At 39.1% G+C, this 18,455-nt stretch overlaps 1 pseudogene; it reads right to left on the bottom strand.

Annotated features, from left to right (window-relative positions):
* Positions 1-366: 366 nt before the first annotated feature.
* Positions 367-2,304, bottom strand: LOC131831342 (heterogeneous nuclear ribonucleoprotein R-like; annotated as a pseudogene).
* Positions 2,305-18,455: the final 16,151 nt, after the last annotated feature.

Raw genomic sequence — 18,455 nt, 5'->3', positions numbered from 1 at the left:
TATGCTGAGTGAATAAGTCAAGCAGAGAGAGTCAATTATCATATGGTTTCACTTATTTGTGAGCATAACAAATAGCATGGAGGACATGGGGAGTTAGAGAGGAGAAAGGAGTTGGGGGAAATTGGAAGGGGAGGTGACCATGAGAGACTATGGACTCTGAAAAACAATCTGAGGGTTTTGAAAGGGTGGGGGATGGGAGGTCGGTGTACCAAGTGGTGGGTATTGGAGAGGGCACGGATTGCGTGGAGCACTGGGTGTGGTGCAAAAATAATGAATAATGTTATGCTGAAAATAAAAAATAAATTAAAAAAATAAAGATGAAACAGTTAAGCCAACTTTTTTAAAAGAATGTAGTTCTAGAGCCAATCGGATCTTGCCAATATCATTTTCAAGCCCTCACTTGTCTATTTCCACTGTTGCCCATAAGTATCCTGATAACATTCCTGGTTGTCATTATTGTAACCATAGTTACCAAAATAGTCACCACCTTGCTGAAGCGGCTGCTGAGCGATGGGTTGGGAACCCCAATTCTGTTGGTTGTTGGTCTTGGAATCAGGTTGGTTGTACCCATCTGCCTTTGTCTTGCCTCCTACATTGCCCCCAGGATTGCTCCTAGATCCATGGGAACCACGGCCTCTCTGCTATTGTGCAGGACCCCTCTGCCACCCCTAGAGCCTCTTGGTGGTCCCAAAGGTGCCCCCCTCTGTGAATAGCCAGCTCTACCTCTTAGAGATGGTGCTCCCTGCCCCCTTGGTGGTGGTGGAGCACATCGCCCTCCCCTTCATCCTGCTTTTCCTCTTACTGTATAGCCATCATCATAGCCGTAGTAGGGATCTTCATAGCCTCCACGATAGTCGTGATAATCATAACCATAGTAATCATCATAGTAATCTTCATAGCCATAGTAATCTGGAGGGTAGCCATATCCTCCTCTCCCCCCACCATGACCCTGACCTCTAATTGGAGGTGGCATACGAGGAGAAGGGTGATAGTAATAATCTTCATATGCAGTGCTTCTGGAAGCCTGTCTAGCAGCTTGGTGCTCTTTCTTTTTCTTGTCTGATGGCTTGGCTAAGACTATTTCAATTTCTTCCCCTTCTGTTTCCTTGCCATTCATTTCATCCATGGCCTTAACAGCTGCTCCTCTGTCTTCAAAATGAACAAATGCATAATCTTTCAACTTCTTCACTCGTTCGAGTTTTCCAAATTCAGAAAATGACTTTTCCAATATTTCTTCTGTCACCGTAGTAGCCAAGCTTCTCACAAATAAAACTTTCACCTTAGCCATGACTTCTGGATCTGGTTCTTCCACAGGGTCAGCCCATTCAACTGTAACTACATTCCCCACACTTTTACTTTTCCACTCATCAGCCGGCATCTGGCTTGTGCTGCTGACTTGTAATCTTCATATTCAAGGAAGCAGAACCCTTGATTCTTCTTTTTGTCATCAGGTTGATGATAGAGAATAACGTCCACCAAACCCTCTGTGACTTTACTGAATTCTTCCAGAATGTTTTCCTTAGTCTTATTCTTCAGAATTGATCCAACAAAAAGCCTATAGTTTGCCACAGAAATGCACATTCCAAGGTGTTTTCTGGGGTGAATTTCATAGCTGTCACACAGCTTAATGGCCTCCTGTGCAGCCTCCTTCCCACAGAAGGTGATAAACTCATACCATCTGTTCTGACCAGACAGTGGATCCATCATAAGACGTAGATCCCAAATGGGACCAGCCTTTTCAAAAAGGGGTACCAACTCATCCTCATATAAATCTCTTGACATTTTATCTACAAAGACTTCTGTTCCAATGCCAGATTGTACACCAGAATACACAATGTCTGGTGGAGGACCACCATACTTCCTCTGTCCTGTGGTTACATCCAGAGTATCGCCAGTCCTTTCAAGCAATGCCTTTATCTTCACTTCATCCGGCCTCTTTGTGGACTCTTGCACCTTGCTCCCCTGTTTCTCCCTTATCTGCAGGTCTTCATAACTCTACATAAAAATGCACTTTTGTTCTGAACATGTGATAAGTCACTTTCCTTGAACTGCTGTAGTACAGAGCTCCTTCTTCATTAAATTCCCTGAGAGCATCAATTGCTCTTTCATCAAGATAGACATAAGTTATCAATCCTGTCTGAAATATTTCATCAAGTCTTTCTGCCACCTTTTGTGGGAGGCCTACCTCTATCAGAGTTTTGTAATGCTCTGTGTGAGTTACACTGGAAACATCCATTGGTTCTTCCTCTTCTTTTAACTGTACCACATTACCATTCACCTGATTAGCCATTTTATTATGCTGCAGGGCAGAGCTGGAACCGCTGGTGGGGCCCCTGAGAATCAGCACCAGACGCTTAGAAAAGGACTCGAAATGGCAGGCACGCCACCCCCTCCGCCCCCCCCCCCATGGACAGAGACGCAATCCCAGCAGCACCGCGGGGTTTCTCGGAACTGCTTCCAGGCACTCCTAGCAGCCGGACATTTTAGTGTTTTTTTTTTGTTTTGTTTTGGTTTTGGTTTTTTTTTTTAAGATTTTATTTATTTATTTGACAGACAGAGATCACAAGTAGGCAGAGAGGCAGGCAGAGAGAGAGAGAGAGAGAGAGGGAAGCAGGCTTCCCGCGGAGCAGAGAGCCCGATGCGGGGCTCGATCCCAGGACCCTGACGTCATGACCCGAGCCGAAGGCAGCAGCCCAAACCACTGAGCCACCCAGGCGCCCCATTTTAGTGTTTTTAAGAGTCATTTGGTACCTCTTCTTCTCACTGTGTTTGATACTACACAAATTCCTCTGATTATTTTCTCCTGAATATATTGTGACTCTAGTTTTGTTCCAATTGTCACCTAGACCATGCCTGTACCTTTCTATTGGTCCACCTACTGCAATAATTTGTGAAGATGCCATTACTTACCTTTCAGATTGGCAAAGATTCAAAAGTTTGACAAAATGCTTTCTCCATATCCTTGCCAACATCTCTCATTTCCTGATTTGTTAATTTTAGCCATTCTGACAGGTGTGAGGTGATGTCTCACTGTGGTTTTGATTTGGATTTCCCTGAAGTTAAGTGATGTTGAGCACTTTTTTATGTGTCTGTTGGGCATCTGTCTTCTTTGCAGAAATGTCTGTTCATATCTTCTGCCCATTTCTTGATTGGATTATTTGTTCTTTGGGTATAGAGTTTGATAAGTTCTTTATACATTTTGGTTACTAGCCCTTTATCAGATACCTCATTTGCAAATATCTTCTCCCATTCTGTAAGTTGTCTTTTGGTTTTGTTGACTGTTTCATTTGCTCTGCAAAAGCTTTTGATCTTGATGGAGTCCCAATACATCATTTTTGCCCTTGCTTCACTTGCCTTTAGCAATGAAGATACTGTGGCTGGATGCTTTGGTGAAGAAGGTGCTGTGGCTGAGGTCAAAGAAGTTGCTGCCTGTGATCTGCTCAAGGATTTTGATGGATTCCTTTCTCACATTGAGGTCATTCATCCATTTTGAGTGTATTTTTCTGTTTTGTGTAAGGAAATGGTCCAGTTTTATTCTTCTGCATGTGGCTGCCCACTTTTCCCAACACCATTTGTTGAAGAGACTTTTTTTTTTCCATTGAATGTTCTTTCCTGCTTTATTGAAGATTAGTTGACCATAGAGTTGAGGGTCCATTTTTGAGCCCTCTATTCTGTTCCATTGATCTATGTGTCTACGTTTGTCCCAGTACCATACTGTCTTGAAGATTACAGCTTTGTATAAGAGCTTGAAGTCTGGAATTGTGATGCTGCCAACTTTGGCTTTCTTTTCAAACATCCCTCTGGCTACTCAGGGTCTTTTCTGGTTCCATATAAATTTTAGGATTATTTGTTCCATTTCTTTGAAAAAAGTTGATGTTATTTTGATAGGTATTCCATTAAGTGTGTAGATTGCTCTAGGTAGCATAGACATTTTCACAATATTTGTTCTTCCAATCCATGTTTTTCAGTTTCTTTGTGTCTTCCTCAAATTCTTTCCAGAGTACTTTATAATGCTCTGAGTACAGATTCTTTGCCTCTTTGGTTAGGTTTATTCCCAGGTAACTTATGGTTTGGGGTACAATTATAAATGGGATCGACTCCTTAATATCTCTTTCTTCTGTCTTACTGTTTGTATATAGAAATGCAACTGATTTATTCCTGTGCAATGATTTTATATCCTGACACTACTGAATTCCTATATGAGTTCTAGTAGTTTTAGAGTGGAGTCTTTTGGGTTTTCCACATAAATATCATATTATCTGCAAAGAGTGAGAGTTTGACTTCTTCTTTGCTGATTCGGATGCCTTTTATTTCTTTTTGTTGTCTGATTGCCAAGGCTAGGACTTCTAGTACTGTGTTGAAAAGCAGTGGTGAAATTGGACAGCGCTGCTGTGTTCCTGACCTTAGGGGAGAAGCTCTCAGATTTTCCTCTTGAGAATGATATTCGCTTTGGATTTTTCATCAATGGCCTTGATGATATTGGAGTATGTACCCTCTATCCCTACACTTTGAAGGGTTTTGATCAAGAAAGGATACTGTACTTTGTCACATGTTTTTTCAGCATCTATTGAGAGTATTATATGGTTCTTGTTCTTTCTTTTATTAATGTATTGTATCACATACATTGATTTGCAGATGTTGACCCACATTGTAGCCCAGGAATAAATCCCACTTCGTCATGGTGAATAATCCTTTTAATGTACTGTGGGATCATATTGGCTAATATTATGGTGAGAATTTTCACATCTGTGTTCATCAAGGATATTGGTCTGTAATTCTCTTTTTTGATGGGGTCTTTGGTTTTGGGATCAAGGTAATGCTGGCCTCATAAAATGAGTTTGGAAGTTTTCCTTTCATTTCTATTTTTTGGAAGAGTTTCAAGAGAATAGGTATTACTTCTACTTTAAATGTTTGGTAGAATTCCCCTGGGAAGCTGTCTGGCCCTGGGCTCTTGTTTGTTGGGAAATGTTTGATAACTGCTTCAATCTCCTTACTGGTTATGGGTCTGTTCAGGTTTTCCATTTCTTCCTGGTTCGGTTGTGGTAGTTTATATGTCTCTAGAAATGCATCCATTTCTTCCAGATTGTCAAATTTGCTGGTGTATAGTTGCTCACAATTTGTTCTCATAATTGTTTGTATTTCTTTGGTGTTGGTTGTGATCTCTCTTCTTTCATTCATGATTTTATTAATTTGGGTCCTTTCTCTTTTCTTTTTGATAAGTCTGGCCAAAGGTTATCAATCTTAATTTCTTTCAAAGAACCAGCTCCTAGTTTCATTGGTCTGTTTTACTGTTCTTTTGCTTTCTATTTCATTGATTTCTGCTCTGATCTTTATGATTTCTCTTTTCCTGCTGGGCTTAGGCTTCTTTGCTGTTTTTTCTCCAGCTCCTTTAGGTGTAGGGTTAGGTTAAGTACTTGAGACCTTTCCTGTTTCTTGAGAAAGTCTTGTATAGCTGTATACTTTCCTCTCAGGACTGCCTTTGCTGTGTCTCAAAGATTTTGAAGAGTTGTGTTTTCATTTTCCTTTGTTTCCTTTTTTTTTTTCAATTCTTCTTTAATTTCCTGGTTGACCCATTCATTCTTTAGTGGGATGCTCTTTAGCCTCCATGTATCTGAGTTATTTCCAACTTTCCTCTTATGATTGAGTTCTAGTTTCAGAGCATTGTGGTCTGAATATATGCAGGGAATGATCCCAGTCTTTTCGTACCAGTTCAGACCTGATTTGTGACCCAGGATGTGATCTATTTGGGGGGCTATTCCATGTGCATTAGAGAAGAATATATGTTCTGTTGTTTTGGGATGGAATGTTCTGAATATGTCTGTGATGTCCATCTGGTCCAGTATGTCCTTTAGAGCCTTTATTTTCTTAAAGATCTTTTGCTCAGATGATCTGTCCATTTCAGTGAGAGAGGTGTTAAAGTCCCCTACTATTATTGTATTATTGTTGATGTGTTTCTTTGATTTTGTTATTAATTGGTTTATATAATAGGCTGTTCCCATGTTAGGTGCATAGATACTTAAAATTGTTAGATCTTGTTCTTGGACAGACCCTTTAAGTATGATCCAGTGTCCTTCCTCATCTCTTAATATAGTCTTTGGCTTAAAATCTAATTTATCTGATAAACAGATTGCCACCCTAGCTTTCTTTTAATGGTGAATTGTTGTCCATCCCCTCACTGTAAATCTGGAGGTGTCTTTGGATCTAAAGTGAGTTTCTTGCAGACAACATATTGATGGGTCTTGTTTTTTTTATCCATTGTATACCCTTTGTCTTTTGATTGAGGCATTTATCCCATTCACTTTCAGGGTAACTACTGAAAGATATGAATTTAGTGCCATTGTATTGCCTGTAAGGTGACTGTTACTGTATATTATCTCTGTTCCTTTCTGGCCTGTTACTTTTAGGCTCTCTCCTTGCTTAGAGGACTCCTTTCAATATATCCTATAGGGCTGGTTTGATGTTTGCAAATTCTTTTAGTTTTTGTTTGTCCTGGAAACTTTTTTATCTCTCCTTCTCTTTTCAATGACAGTCTAGCTGCATATAGTATTCTTGACTGCATATTTTTCTCATTTAATGCTCTGAATATATCATGCTAGTCCTTTCTGGCATGCCGGGTCTTTGTGGATAGTTGATCTGCCACTCTATATTTCTACTGTTGTAGGTTACAGGCCTCTTGTCCCAAGCTTCTTTTAGGATTTTCTCTTTGTACTGAGACTTGTAAGTTTTACTATTAGATGATGGGTGTTGGCCTATTTTTATTGATTAGAGGCATTTTTCTGTGCCTCCTGGATTTTGATACTTGTTCCCTTTGACAAATTAGGGAAATTCTCTGATACAATTTGCCCCAATATGCCTTCTGCCACTTTCTCTCCTTCTTCTTTCAGGATCCCAATTATTCTCATATTTTTTCATCTTATGTATCACTTATCTCTTGAATTCTCCCCTCGTGGTCCAGTAGTTGTCTGTCTCTCTTTTTCTCAGCTTCTTTATTCTCCACCGTTTGTTCTTCTATATCACTAATTCTCTGTTCTGCCTCATTTATACTAGCAGTAAGAGCCTCCATTTTTTTATTGCACCTCATTACTAGCTTTTATTATTTCAACTTGATTAGTTTTTAGTTCTTTTATTACCCCAGAAAGTGATTTTATATCTCCAGAAAGGGAATCTCTAGTATCTTCCATGTTTTTTTCGAGTCCAGCTAGCAAACTGGTAATCATCATTCTGAACTCTAGTTCTGACATATTACTAATGTCCATATTGATAGGTCCCTAGCCATTCGTACTTCCTCTTGTTCTTTTTATTTGTGGTGAGTTTTTCTGCCTTGTCATTTTATCTAGATAAGAATAGATGAATGAGAGAACAAAATAATAAAAGGGTAGCAACGACCCCAGAAAAATATACATGATCCAAATCAGAAGAGACCTGAAACTGGAAATAAAAGAATGTGGAGGGAATATATATATGTATGTATATATACATACATACATATACATATATTAGACTGGTGAATAGAACAGAGCCACACACTTGATTTGGGGTATATTTTGGTGTGCTCCAGGAAACTAGCTCCCAAAAGTTTAAAGAAATAAAAACATTATAAAAACATTCTATATAAATATATAGAATATATATTTTATATATATTTATTTATATATTTTATATATAAATATTTTTATTTATATATTTTATATATATATGTTTTTATTTCTTTAAAGAAATAAAAGTATCCATATATATGTATATGGGTACTCTTCTTTCTGCATGGAGTTCACTTCTGTGTGTGTGTGTATATATATATATATATATATATACATGATGAAGGGATAGAATATGACTGTAAAGAAGAAAATTTAAAAAGATTCTAAAAAAGGAATTGATAAGATAAGTTGGTTGGAAAAGAAAAGAAAGAATTTGATCAGTCTGGAGTCTAGAAAAAAGCCATGCACTAAAGAATTATGGGGGAATAGCCATGAATTCTATGTGCTGCATCCCCCTAGCTCTGGAGTTCCACAGCTCTCATTTATTGGTGAGCTTGTTCTTGGCTGGTTGTTCTTATGGATCTTCTTGCCATGATTCTCAAATGTCTTTTCCCAAAGTGGACTGCACTGCCCTTGTCCAGGGCCAGGCAAAGTAATCTGCTCAGTTTTGCTCTTGGTGGCTTTTGTTCCCTGTACACTTTCCGTATAGCTTTGGAGGATGAGAATGAAAATGGTGGCTTCCCAATCTCCAGCCCAGAGGATCCGAGAGCTCAGGGCCCCACTTCTCAGTATGCCCTCAGAGAAAAGCAGTCAGTCACTCCCATCTCCCTGGTCTCTGACCTCACTCTGTACTCACCTAGCCTGTGACCAAGCATTTCTATCTCTGGCACACAGCCCCTCTTGGAGTCTCCAATCCCCGCAGATTCCTGCAGTGTGCTCTGTGCCACTCCTCCTAGAGGAGGAAGGAGGGGGTCTCCCTGGATCTGTCACTTGTGAGGTCCCTGCTCAAAAAGCAGTGGCCCAACATTGCCTTGGCTCACAGTTTAATGTAACCCTGAGCTGAGAGCCCACTCCTCTGCTCCATCTCTATAGCCATATTTCTTGCTCCAATACCTGCGAGCTCTGCTACACTCAGGCACCCCCATTCTTTCCATGACACTGAGGGTCCTGAGACCACACTGTCTCCACATGGGGTCCACCCCCTGCTTAGCCTCTGGAGCTGCATCCCTCAGTGTAACAGACTTCTGAAAGTTCTGATTTTGTGCTCTGCTGCTCTACTGCTTGCTGGGATCCAGCCCCTCCCCCTGCAGTCTCTCTTCCTATATATCACTTCTGATTCACTTCTCCGAATGTCCTACCTTCCAGAAAGTGGTCAATTTTCTGTTCCTAGAATTGCTGCTCTTCTTCTCTTTCATCTCCTATTGAGTTTGTAGGTGTTCAGAATGGTTTGATAACTATCTAGCTGAACTCCTGGGACCCAGTGATATTTAGGTCTCCTACTCCTCTGCCATCTTGCTCCTATAAACATTTCTTTTTTTTTTTTTAAGATTTTATTTATTTGTCAGAGACAGAGGGAGAGAGAGCGAGCGAGCACAGGCAGACAGAGAGGCAGGCAGAGGCAGAGGGAGAAGCAGGCTCTCCGCCGAGCAAGGAGCCTGATGTGGGACTCGATCCCAGGACCCTGGGATCATGACCCGAGCCGAAGGCAGCTGCTTAACCAACTGAGCCACCCAGGCGTCCCCTATAAACATTTCTTACACATGTATATTTTTCACCCACTAATCCAACCTCTAGAAATCTGTCCTAGGGTTTTAAACCACTTCTAGGAAGCTCTTCTACCATTATTCTAGCCAAAAATATGAAAAAAGTAGATATGCCAGGCTTTGATTTACTTCAAAATAAGCCAGGTAGTGAGGAGGTATAGGTAATGACTAGATAACACAAGATAGGACTTACGTTGATCCTTGTTGAAGCTGTGTGGTACATGGAAGTTCATTATACTATTTCTCTATTTTTTTATTATTGTAATTTTTCATAATAGTATAAAAAGAAAAGCAAGCCCGTGTGGATTGGCCCTACTGTCATGCACCCCACTCTTCCCTGGTTTTCTGTGCCTGTGCTTGAACCACCTAGCTACCTTTATTGAGCACCTTTCCTGCCCAAGGTTTTTCTGTACTTTTCTTTCTGCTTGGAGTTCATTTCTGTACCCTGTGTGCCTTCCTAACTTCCATTCCAGCCTTAAGATTTTGGTTCAGTTTTTACTTCCTAAAGGAATTCCTCTGACTTTTCCTGCTCTAGCCTCTTGTAGTTCCAGCTGCCTCTCTTTTCTAATAATTATCACACTTTTACATGAATTTATCTGATGATTTATTTTTAACCCTCAGCCCCAGCAAGCCCTTAAGTCTCTTAAGAATAGAAGCCACAGCCATTTTACTGAACACAGTATTCCACTACCTACCTCAGTACACAGTACTCTTGTTAAAGGAAAAAAATTGCACCACATACTGGTTAAAAATGACAAAACAGATTTTCTTCAGTACTAGCGCAGTAGCATAGAGAGAGTTCAGGTAAACTGAGCTCAATTTCAGTCTTGACAGAGATGACAAGGAACTTGAAAGAGAAAAAAGAAAGTAGTATAGAGGAGAATGAACAAGGCTCATGCAGAGTAAGGCAAATAGAAAATTACAAAAAGCAGGTGTGGATTAGCCATTATGATTAGGCCATCTGTGTCTGCTAACTGCTTGTCAAAGTCAGGCTCCTACCTTCCTAAAGAGCCTGGGAGACAGAGGTCCTATCTTTCCACATGATTATATTTCAAGGGAATGGCTCTCAGGTCCTTGAGAAAGACATTCCTTGTTGTGAAAGTTACAATACGTTTCAGAGACAGAGAAAGGATTTATACTGGTAAGTTTTCTGATGTAAATGCTTTAAGCAAAAGGGTCTATAGGCAGAGTTTGACTGGAAAACACAATAAGTTCTTTGGCTGCATTGAGCTTTCTCAGGCAGGTATTTAAGGGGGATGGAGCAGTCATTCTATGGACATGCCTTGAGCTAATTAGAAACTAAGTTAGTGTTTGTTCAGGTCACATAGTGGGGTGGAGGGGTGGGGAGTATGGGATCATTCTTGCTTAGAGTCACAAGTCCTATAGACACAAATTGAGGCTTAGTTGAGAAGAGGGCTCAGAGGAGCCTGTCTAGACTTTGGTCTTTGTTACTCTATAAATACTTGCTGAATGTCACACCCTATCTGTGGGGGAGAAAAAGTGTATTCAGGAAATAAGAAGCAAGAGGTATTCACATTAGAGTTAAAAAGAGCTCAAGTTTCAATAAGAATGGGGGAGAAAAAGTGCTTATTCTGGGTAGAAAAAGCTGGAGCAAGATTCTCTGATGTTATCCTTTATGACATAATAATGAAAAATAATTAATAAAAAGCTTCCTAATATTATTAGATGTAAGTCTCTTTCCAGTCCTAAGAATAGCTAGGATTCTGAGTGGTGAATAGAAAGAGAGAAGTAATTCCCTGTGTCAGTTTCTGCTTTGGAGTTTAAAATAGAGCAGGGGTGCCTGGCTGGCTTAGTCAGTAGAGCATGTGAGTCTTGATTCAGGGTTGTGAGTTCAAGCCCTATATTGGACATGGAGCCTACTTTAAATAAAGAAAGAAATAAACCAGTAAAAATAAATAGATCCTTAGAATGTATTCAATAAATTAATAAGTGAAAGAGAGCAGTTGTATGGCACTATGAGTATGAATGTCTACATACGATGTTACCAAACCAATGGACAGATGACTATAATTTGTGGCAGGGTTAAGTGACCTCTAAACAGGAACTGGAGGTGGATTCTGAAGTACTTTATGAATATGACAGGTAAGGAAACCAGATCAGCAAGCTCTGAATTGTAGACCCCAGTGGCTATTTTTGCCTTTTTTTTTTTTTTTTTGAAAACTCTAAAATATCTCTTTATTAACTGGAGCTTAAGGAATGTACCTTCTCAAAAATTTAGAATTCAGAGCACAAAGCATTGCTAATTACAGAAATAAGGAATACATGCAGCTTCCTATCTTCTTAATTATTTTGTGTTTTCTTCTGCAAAACACAAGCCAGTTGCCTACTGAGATGTAATTCCTCATTCACAGAAGAAACAGAACTGTCAGCTACAGCTATTTGGGATCAGTTAGTCCTCCCAGGTTAATACTGAGAAAGGCAGCTTGCCATAAAAATTAAGGCAGATGTGTTCAAATTGGGGGAAGGTGATATTTTTATTCTTTTGCTTTAAGTGGAGCACTCTAGACCCCAAAGCTGAACTCTGCTGTGGGATGGAACAAGCAACTTGGAATTCCTAAAGAAAAACATGAACATTTCTAATTTCTTTCCTAATAAGGTCACTCACAGAGTAGTACTATCAGGAGGAAGATGTGAAATTTATAGCATTTCTGAATAGTTAAGAAGTAAGATGTCCTTGAGAAGCGTTTGGTGGATGTAAACACTATTAACATTTATGCCAGTCTTCCAGACCATTTCTTTCCCCACCCCAACCCAGATTGTATTTCATTTTATAAGTGTAGTTTATTATGATGGTTCTCAAATTTTTAGCAAAGGTTACCCATAAAAACTTCTTTAAAATGTAGATTTCTAGACCTCTTTGCTAACAAATCCATTTTAGGTAATCCAGATTGGGTCCCAGAGTCCATATTTTTAACAAAGCATGCAGGTAGTTCTGACACACATGCTCTATAAGCCACAATTTGAAAAATACTGTTGAAATAAAATCTGTCATGGTAATTGGCTAGAAACTCTTGAGCCACATTTATAATATAATTACTATGACAACAAAACTAAATGTCAGACATAAAGTTAATAATCAATATCTACTTGTTGATGATTAATAGCTCTCAAGGTGAATTTAAAAAATATATAAAGTGGTGTTATTTCAACTATATCACAGTCCTATGACAATGATCAGATTCTGATTATCACCCCCTGTTGCAAGAAAACAGACTTTGTACTGGTGTCCCACACTACTATAGGGTTCACTGTTGGGCAGCTTGGCATGGGCTCAGATGATAATGTTCTTACAGGTAAGAGCATGGGCTTCAGATAGGTTTTCACAATCCCTATAAATTGACTCTCTCTGCATCTTTGAGACTTACTCCTCCTCTAAGTAGGGATGATAATGTCAATGCCTACTTTCTAGGATTATGTGATGTTTAGATTTTTTTTTAAGTTTCAGTAAGTGTAGAAGAGAAATACATAGTGGATTTCCTGTAATACTGTAGGCATTGAATGAAGAGGGGAAAAATAACTTCACTCTTTGGTCCTCATAATGTTGTTTTATTGTCAAGAGAAAAAGCAATGACATTTTTTAGTATCTCTTTGTAAATCCAGTAAAGCTGAGTTGAAGATTTCAAGTTTGGGTCTTGGAATTTATCTATATTTCCTTGAAAATCTTGAGAAACAGTGATTATCTTACCTAGAGGCTGAGGCTACATACCCTTTGTCGTTCTTATTTCATTTAGTATAATGTCATTGTGGTCCATCTATATTGTTGCAAATGGCAAGATTTTTCTTCTTTTTAGTAGCTGAGTAATACTCCACTGTGTGTATGGATGTGTGTACATATATCACATTTTCTTAATCTGCTTAATCAATCTGCTTAATCATCCATTAATGGACCCTTCAGTTCTGTGTCTTGGCTTTTATTAAAAAAACACTATAATGATCATGGGGATACATGTATTTTTTCAACTTAGTGTTTTTGTTTTCTTCAGATGAGTACCCAGAAGTGGAATTGCTAGCTGATATGGAATTGCTACTTCTAAATCTTTGAGACATTTCCATACTGTGTTCTATCATGGAAGCATGAATTACCATCTCCGCCAAGAGTGCACAGTCCTTCACATCCTTGGCAGCACTATTTTTTTCCCTTTTATAAGGTAATATCTTGTGGTTTTGATTTTTATTTCCTTTTCTTTAGTATTATTTCATAGATTTTATTTTTTTCTTTCTTTTTTCACTTCTTTGATGATTACTGATATTGAACACCTTTTTATGTACCTGTTAACAATCTGTATCTCTTCTTTGAAAAAATATCTGATCAGTTACTCTGCCCATTTTTAAATGTTTGTTTTTTTGTTTGTTTGGTTGGGTTTTTTTTGTTTTGTTTTGGTTTGGTGTTTTTTTTTTTTTTTTTTTTTTTTTTTTTGCTATTGAGTTATATGAATTCTTTATATATTTTGTATCCTAATCCCTTTTCAGATTTATCATTTGTAAATATTTTCTCCCATTAAGTTTATATTTCATTCTGCCTACAGTATTCATTCTTCCATTCAGTAAATATTTTCTCCCATTCAGATAACTGTTTTTATGATGTTAATGGATTTTTGTGCTCTAAAGTAGCTTTTATTTTGATGTAGTCCATTTGCTTTTTTTTTTTTTTTAGATTTTATTTATTTGACATAGATCACAAGAAGGCAGAGAGGCAGGCAGAGGGAGAGAGGAAGGGAAGCAGGCTCCCCGCTGAGCAGAGAGCCCTATGCGGGGCTCGATCCCAGGACCCTGAGATCATGACCTGAGCCGAAGGCAGAGCCTTTAACCCATTGAGCCACCCAGGCGCCCCCCATTTGCTTATTTTTGCTTTTGTTACTTTTCTTCTGATGTCACATCTCCCCAAAACTTATCATCAAGACCAATGTCAATGAGCTTACTGCCTGTTTTCTTCTAGGAGTTTTATGGTTTCAAATACTACTTTCAAGTCTTTAATCCATTTTGAGCTAATTTTTGAATACACTGTACGAGAGCACTCCAGTTTTCTTGATACCATTTATTAAAGAGATTTTTCTTTCCCCACTGATATTCTTGGATTTTTTGTTATAAATTAAGTGAACAGTTCTATTTTCAACATTTTGAGGAACCTCCATGCTGTTTTCCAGAGTGGCTGCACCAGCTTGCATTCCCACCAACAGTGTAGGAGGGTTCCCCTATCTCCGCATCCTCGCCAGCATCTGTCATTTCCTGACTTGTTTATTTTAGCCATTCTGACTGGTGTGAGGTGATACCTCATTGTGGTTTTGATTTGTATTTCCCTGATGCCGAGTGATATGGAGCACTTTTTCATGTGTCTGTTGGCCATCTGGATGTCTTTTTTGCAGAAATGTCTGTTCATGTCCTCTGCCCATTTCTTGATTGGATTATTTGTTCTTTGGGTGTTGAGTTTGCTAAGTTCTTTATAGATTCTGGACACTAGTCCTTTATCTGATATATCGTTTGCAAATATCTTCTCCCATTCTGTCAGTTGTCTTTTGATTTTATTAACTGTTTCCTTTGCTGTGCAAAAGCTTTTGATCTTGATGAAATCCCAATATTTCATTTTTGCCCTTGCTTCCCTTGCTTTTGGCGTTGTTCCTAGGAAGATGTTGCTGCAGCTGAGGTCGAAGAGGTTGCTGCCTGAGTTCTCCTCAAGGATTTTGATGGATTCCTTTCGCACATTGAGGTCCTTCATCCATTTTGAGTCTATTTTTGTGTGTGGTGTAAGGAAATGGTCCAATTTCATTTTTCTGCATGTGGCTGTCCAATTTTCCCAAAACCATTTATTGAAGAGGCTGTCTTTTTTCCATTGGACATTCTTTCCTGCTTTGTTGAAGATTAGTTGACCATAGATTTGAGGGTCTATTTCTGGGCTCTCTATTCTGTTCCATTGATCTATGTGTCTGTTTTTGTGCCAGTACCATGCTGTCTTGATGATGACAGCTTTGTAGTAGAGCTTGAAGTCCGGAATTGTGATGCCACCAACGTTGGCTTTCTTTTTCAATATCCCTTTGGCTATTCGAGGTCTTTTCTTGTTCCATATAAATTTTAGAATTATTTGTTCCATTTATTTGAAAAAGATGGATGGTACTTTGATAGTAATTGCATTAAATGTGTAGATTGCTTTAGGTAGCATAGACATTTTCACAATATTTATTCTTCCAATCCAGGAGCATGGAACAGTTTTCCATTTCTTTGTGTCTTCCTCAATTTCTTTCATGAGTACTTTATAGTTTTCTGAGTATAGATTCTGTGTCTCTTTGGTTAGGTTTATTCCTAGGTATCTTATGGTTTTGGGTGCAATTGTAAATGGGATCAACTCCTTAATTCCTCTTTCTTCTGTCTTGCTGTTGGTGTAGAGAAATGCAACTGCCCTATGACCCAGCAATTGCACTATTGGGTATTTACCCTAAAGATACAAACGTAGTGATCCAAAGGGGCACGTGCACCCGAATGTTTATAGCAGCAATGTCCACAATAGCCAAACTATGGAAAGAACCTAGATGTCCATCAACAGATGAATGGATCAAGAAGATGTGGTATATATACACAATGGAATACTATGCAGCCATCAAAAGAAATGAAATCTTGCCATTTGCGACAACATGGATGGAACTAGACTGTTTTACTTCTTCCTTTTCAATTTGGATGCCTCTTTGTACCTAATTGTTCTGGTTAGAACTGCCAGTATTATACTGAGTCAAAGTGAGGAGAGTGGAATTCTTGCTTTGTTCTTGATCTTATAGGACAAGCTTCCAGATTTTCATAAATGAATGATGTTAGCTATGGGCTTGTCATGTATGACTTCTGTTATGTTAAGGTACATTCCCTTTCTACTCATTTTGTAGAGAGTTTTTATCATAAATAATGTTGAATTCTGTCAAACTCTTCTTCTCTATTGATTGAGATCATTTTATCCTTGATTTTGTTAATGTGATATATCATGTTGATTGATTTGCAGATGCTGAACCATCTTTGCTTCCCTGGAATTAATCTTGCTTGATCAGTGTGTGGTACTTGTAATGTACAGTTGAATTTGGTTTGCTAATATTTTGGTAAACATTTTGTTTCTAAGTTTATCAGGAATATTGACTTATAATTCTCTAGTGGCATCCTTGTCCATTTTTGTTAGCATGGTAACGCTGGCCTCAGAGATAAGTTTGGAAGTATTTACTCCTTTTCTATTTTTTTGTAGAGTTTGAGAGAATTGGTAATATTTCTTCTTTGAATGTTTGCTAGAATTTACCAGTGAAGCAGTCTGGTCATGGGATTTGTTTGCTAGGAGGTTTTCAATTACTGATTTAATCTTCTTACCAGTTATCAGTTTGTTCTGATTTCCATTGTATGTTTCTAGAAACTTACCCATTTCTTCTAGATTGTGAATTTTATTCATTTATTTATTTTTAAAGACTTTATTTATTTATTTGACAGAGATCACAATTAGGCAGAGAGGCAGGCAGAAAGAGAGAGAGAGGGAAGCAGGCTCTCTGCTGAGCAGAGAGCCCGATGCGGGGCTCGATCCCAGGACCCTGAGACCATGACCCGAGCCAAAGGCAGCAGTTTAACCCTCTGAGCCACTCAGGTGCCCCTAGATTGTGAAATTTATTGGCATGCAATTATTCATTGTAGTCTTTTTGATCCTTTTCATTTCTGCAATATCAATTGTAATCTACTCTTTGATTTCCGGTGTTGAGTCCTATCTCTTTTAACCTTGGTGAGTTTCACTAAAGATGTATCAATTTTGTTTAAGACCTGTCTCTTTAAAAAGATAGTTTTATTGCTCTTTTCTATTGTCTTTTTAGTCTCTGTTTCATTTATTTCCCCTCTGATCTTTGCTATTTCCTTCCTTCTACTAATGATGTTAGTAAGGTTTCATTTGTTCTACTAATGATGTTAGTAAGGTTTCATTTGTTCTTCTCCTTTTAGTTCCTTTAGGTATAAAGTTAGGTTGTTTGAAATTGTTCTTGTTTGGAAAGTTACACAGTAGTGATAAATATTCTAATACATATAGTCCTGTGTGACCACTACCGTAAATACTGCTGGCCACAAGGGCCTGACACTCTAGAATCATTAGGCAAAAACTCTGGTGCCAGGCTCATGTACAATCCCCTTTCCAGGAGAATAGAATAAATCAGTCTCCAGCTCAGAAGCCTCCCCCTCAGTCCTAAGCTCCAGGACAAGCAGATAAGCTTCTTTCATACAAAAATGAAAGGGGAGTTCATATTTCTGTGCAGCATCCTGGGGGTGACACCTGACCTAGAACTGTCTCTCTCTTGGCTACAGCCCCATGGGACCCAGCAATACAAGCCCTGCTGACCAACAGAGCTAAGTGATAAGGGGCATCCCCTGGGTAGCAGCCATAAAAACCAGATCACCAGATATGTGTATAAGCTTCCCCCTGGTAGATACTTCACCCTGGAGTGCAGCAGAAAGAAGGTACAAAGATAGTACCCACTCTCTGGAGTTTCTGGAGAAAATTACAATAGGCCCTTAGATGTGTATTTATTTGGAAACCTGTCCTTCATTCTGTAACTATAAAGATAAGCTAAACACAGAAAGACTGGCCTTTTCTTCTTTGAGTGCCCAGGAGGTGGTAGCCACTTAAGAACTGTTTCTCCATTGGTAACAGTCCTAAGGGACCCGCGAGCGTAAACCCCATTGGTCGCCAGATCCAGGTAATCCAGTGATGTCCCTTGGTGGAAGCAACAAAAGTTAGACACCACACAGGTATAAATTCCTTTCTAGGGGATACCAGTGAGCTGTAGCAAGGCAGAAAGAGAGCACAAACATAGTGTCACTGGCCTTCATCCCTGGGGTGCATTTCAGTAGGCACCTAGATGTGTGCCAGACTAGAAAACTGCCCCCTCAGCTGTAATTTCAGGATAAGAAAATAGATGTTGTTCACAGAAAGACTAGCAGTGTGTTTTAGCCTACTGTCCGTCTAGGAGCCCGCGGGTGGTAAAAGGCAGAGAACTCTCTGTTACAGTCCCGAGACAGAAACACAAGCCCATTGGCCACCAAATCCAGGCAGCCATGGGGTGTCTCCTGGGAAGCAGACACAAAAAAACTGGGACATCAGATGTATAAAAGTTCCTTTGGGAGATGCTGGCTCTCTGGAGAGCAGCAGAAAATGCAAAGATGGTGTCTGCCCCCTGAGGTCTCTGGAAAAGATTAC

This window comes from Mustela lutreola, chromosome 5 (assembly GCF_030435805.1).
Source record: "Mustela lutreola isolate mMusLut2 chromosome 5, mMusLut2.pri, whole genome shotgun sequence".
Taxonomy (NCBI): Eukaryota; Metazoa; Chordata; class Mammalia; order Carnivora; family Mustelidae; genus Mustela; species Mustela lutreola.
Note: the sequence above shows the minus strand (reverse complement) of the source record. Positions and strands in the feature narration are given on the sequence as shown.